Source organism: Homalodisca vitripennis, unplaced genomic scaffold, assembly GCF_021130785.1.
Source record: "Homalodisca vitripennis isolate AUS2020 unplaced genomic scaffold, UT_GWSS_2.1 ScUCBcl_5838;HRSCAF=12763, whole genome shotgun sequence".
NCBI classification, from domain to species: domain Eukaryota; kingdom Metazoa; phylum Arthropoda; class Insecta; order Hemiptera; family Cicadellidae; genus Homalodisca; species Homalodisca vitripennis.
The window spans coordinates 32,335-37,421 of NW_025781943.1; positions in this window are offsets into that span (position 1 = coordinate 32,335).

Here is a 5,087-nt window from a genome sequence, read left to right on the forward strand (position 1 = left end):
ATGCTCAAGAAAAGGACCGGCGGCGAATGTTTACCTCGGTATCAGAGGAACACTCGGGCTGCCAGATAAAGCATTCACACCGCTGTGTTTGTTCCCAGTCTCTTAGTAGCAACAGTTCAGCCCTTCATCATCCTCATAGCCAGCACAGTGGTAACATTTATCGACAGGAGAATTATCATAAGTAAATTACTAGGCATGAAGCCATTAGTAATTATATCTTATTCGAATTTAGTGATAAGATGCCTACATTCGCAGTTAATGTACACAACATATTATAAGTTAGATTTATATATTTCTGCGTACATATATAATCGTTAAGCATTTGTGCACAGACACCGGATAACAAATCATATTACTTTGTTTTAAAAGCTCATTTACTATGTACAATCTTGAGCTTATGTAAGGTTTATTTTGACACCTATAACATAGGACATATACCAGTTCTCTAAATGTTGTCTTTAAGTTTTTTTTTTTTTTTGAAGCAGAAAATGGATTAAAAATGTCAATTATACTGAAATCATATTTAACCTACATCAAATCCTACCTAAAAACTTATATAGGATATACCGAGTACGAAATTTGTATATTTTGGTTAGAATCTGTTCTTCACCTTTGTATAAAGTATTTTTCAAAGTCTATAACTCTTGATAGTGTGTTCTAACCGGATTACTCTATACAAAGCTAATTTGTTTCTACAATCTGTAGAAAGTGCCATACAAATTATTAATCATAGTGTATAAAACTACGCACAATACGTTATATATTTCGCTGAATTTACAATTAAATATGAGGTTGACGATTGGTGTTAAGGTTAACTGGAAGAGAGACCTAAAAACAGTGCTAACCTCACCTCAAAAGTAAAAAACGTTATTCCATTTTTTTGTTTTAATATGTGTGTGATTGTATTTTAATTTAACATACTAATACACTAATAGGGCTTTTCAAATTATATTTCATTATTTTCACACTAAATTTTTTTTTCTTTTTCAAGGGGTTTAGTATAAACACAAAACACTGGTCTGCATCGCAAATATATCATAAAACCCGTAAAACATTTAGTGATAAATTACATTCTGTTTTTTTTATCTAATCAGTCGCTGGGGAAAAGGATCTGAGAGGCATAAGGCATGATGAGTTTGTGAGGAATTATTTGTTTATCAATATTGTGGTTTAATGCATCTTACATTTATATCTTATGTACACTGTGTTCAAACCAGATTTATAAAGCACACCAATATATATACCTAAATTAATATTTTTTGCAATGGGTATTTTTTTAATAAAAATACTAGCTTATTTTTATCATTTGTTTAAAGTGGTTGGATGGAAATGTATCTTTTTTTATGTCGTCTTGGAAAATTGTCAGCTTAGATACCATATAAAATTGAAAAAAAAATTATTTCATTACTACAAATATTACTCTGGTGATGAATTAATTTGTTGATATTTTTTAAATGGTGTTTTGAATTTGCATAAACAGGTATAAAGAAAGTTGGAGTTATCATACATATAGAATTATAGAGGGATAACTAATTTAATAAAAGTGTTAGTTCCAGTAAAGTGTGCAAAAGATACATGGTTGTCCTAATAGATATATTTTCCAAAGTAATTGTTGAATACTAAAATTTGTTGAAATTTATTGAAGTTTGTGTACTTAATTTGGTTGAGGATCAGTCTTGCCCTCGACTTACATTTACTACTTAAGTTCCTTTGATTCAAAAAATACACTTAATTGATTTTTAAATAAGGTATGAAAAAGTTTAAAACAATTGCAGATAACAACATTGTTACTGAGTCTCAAATACTATACATATATATGGCTTGATAATTGACTTGCACTCTACCCCAATGATTCACACAACAAAACACAGGCAGGTAGTGGGGAAAGTTTAGTTGCAGTTATGAGTTTTAGACTATTAAATACTGCTGATTCCCATTATCAAAAATTTGTCAACCATGCACTAGACCAGTGGTTCCTAACAAAATTTTTTCAAGGACCCCTCATCAGTTACATTACTGACACAAACCTCCCAAATTCTTAAACTTAAATGGTAGATTACACGCATAATAATCTGAGTTGCATTAGTTAGTATAGTAACTTATGGTTTGCCTACCCATTTACTTAAGATAGAAACTGTTCTTATGAAAATAAAATTTTGATGCTAGCACAAGTTTATTCGACTAGTGGTATATTTTTATTTAAAAAAACAAAAAGTAAGACCATCAATTTGTCAGAATGTGTAGGTACAGGCAAAATTCAACACACTTTTTTATATTAATTTCTTTGGACAAAGTGTTTAATGAAGTAAAAACAGGGAGCACTAGTCCGTTTTAGTTGCGATGTACAGAGAAAAAGTATTTATTACAAATATATAATAATAAGTAAATTAATAATATTACTAAATCAAAATTGTTATTTATAAAGAAAGCAATGCAATAACTCACAACTTCAAAAAACGTACAGTGAGATTCTTTGAACCTGTCCTTTGAGTTCATGATTTATGATATGTTCAGTTCCATATTTGACACTTACTTTGAAATCATACTGAATATTAAGCTGATTCCTGTAATTACTTTTTATGAAGCACATAGTTGAGAATGGTTGTTCAGGTTGCTAGGTAGTTGGAAAAAGGAAGTACTGTAATACTTTCATTTCCTTATCACTGAGTACTTTGTAGTCCTTACATAATTTGGACTTTACATAGTTTTGCTTTTAGTCAAAATTCTACAATGTTCTCGCCATTAAAAAACTGTGCCACTGTTAGTCAGGTCTAAAATCTGATTTTGTTTTCTCTTCTGAGAGACTTGGGATCTTTTCTATTTCTGGAGAAGGAGAATGGAATTTTAATCCAACCTTGATTAGGATCTGGCTCGGAAAAGTATTCCCTAAAAGTGGTTGCTTTGAAGGTGCTCAATTATATTTTCCTTTATTTGGTTTGTTAAGTTCTCATCAGAAGACTCCAAAAATGATCTAAAAGTTTAGAAATTTGTACATTTGAAGGCTTCCCCAGGAGGGTTCACTTCTGGCTGGTTTATACATTCCAATTGAACACACAGTGGGTACAAGCAAAAACCGATGTGTCACTTAAATGTGGGCAACCTTATGGATGTCCAAGAGCAACACATCACTAACCGCACATGTGGAGATTTCCATTTTGGGGTGCAAGGATAATTCGATAGGTCTAAGTCTTCTGTGGGAGATGAATGTTAGAGTTGGTGGGGTTTGTTCCCTAAGACTCAATGGTTCTTGCCAGCCTAGACATAAGGATGTGCCACCTCCTGCCTGCTTTGACAGGAGAGGCTGGTTCAAAGCTGGCTTATCCTCTTTCCTAGGGGACATCCTTTCGACAGGAGGTGGCCCCTAGCTTACCCAATCCAAAAATATTCTGTCACTCCGGAAGCAGTACAAAGGTTCTTATAGGACTAGGTACATATTTTCTAAGCTTCCTGTACTAAGAGAAGAAAAAAAAGCTTTGGAGGTGCTCAATTATATTTTCCTTTATTTGGTTTGTTTAACTTCTCGTCAGAAGACCCCAAAAATGCTTTAAAAGTGGGGGAATTTGTAAAAGAGCATTTATCGCCTCTTGTTGGCCACAACTGACACTTTTTTAACAATGGCACTAACTTTATCGTCAACTTTGAACATCTCTTTATTGTTACTTTATAATCCTTGATTCAAACGTTCAAATGTTAAAACCCCTCAGCTAAGTAAGCAGTTTACGCAAAGTGGTCAAGAAAACACCTGGGGTGAGCAAACATCTGCCATACTATGACTGGTAGGAGCCTGGAACAGAACTAAAACTACCCTTCTTCCATGGAGACATGACTGAGATATATAGGTACGGGATCTTATGCAAGGGGAGGCAGCCCCTACATTCCCCAATCTTACCACATACATGAATTATCCTATCACTCCAGAAGCAATGTGCAACAGGTGCTTTTTATGCAAGTGCAAAGAAAGGTTTCTCCAGCTTCTTGTTTTAAGCGAAATCAACTAAAAATACTTGAATGACTGTGATTGGTATTGATTGTACTATTACAGAAGTTGCCATAAGATCAGAATAATCTCTCTTTATAAACAGAATGATACCCCATAGAATGCCAATGTACAATGTTCCTATCATTTGTTATAAATTGACTTTCAATAATTATCTGACTGATATTAAATATTGTGTAAAATGTGTTGGCTTATTTCATACTTGCATAAAAAGGTACTCAATGGAATAGTTTTTTTAATGTCAGCCAATACAAAACCCGACTCGATAACACCGTAGATCAGCAGGGCCTGATAAATGTTACCTTCATAAACAACAAAGGAAAGAACTTCATCTGCTGCATGATGTCATTGTCTTGAACTGGCTATTGATATTTTTACAGGTTTTATTATATCAAATCGGATGGCAGAGTGTCCTGTGTCTTATCTGGATAACTGTGATTACCTGATGCCTCTGCTAATTAGCCATTTCTCTTGGGATCCAATTCCCGCACTGAATATGGTTTTCTTCCACTCTTCTCCAGCAGTATCACTGTAGACGCTCTTTCCCACTTACATCAGAGTGTAGAGACTCATGCTTCGTATTGTAATGTGTATTTTTTCACCAACATTCCCTAGGGGCAACACAAAAGGCATTGTCAAGGAGTGCGAAGGAGTTATTACGCAGTAAAATTTATACCCATTCATCTACATTACGGGTGTTATTTTTCCCCTTTTTTTTTTATCAGGTGAGGATATTTATTTAATGTCCCATTTTATTAGGGCAATATAGTATTTCCCGGCTTGTTTATTATGAATCTTAACAAGAAGTACTCTGTAAGTATAAATAAAACAGCAAAATTAAATGTTATGTTCAGAATTAAATATGCCTTTTTTGTGGTGGAATATCAATTTTTTAATGCCTGAGTTAAACAATACAACCTGAAAATTTTCCAAGAAGACTTATTTTTGGTTTAGTTTTATATATGAGATAGTATTAATTATATAAGACAATTACTAATGCAGAAGCCTATGTAATCATTTGGACAAATACTTTTTATGTTTTGAATCAAAAGAACAACTATTTTCAATTCATTATCAAAATAGATAATTC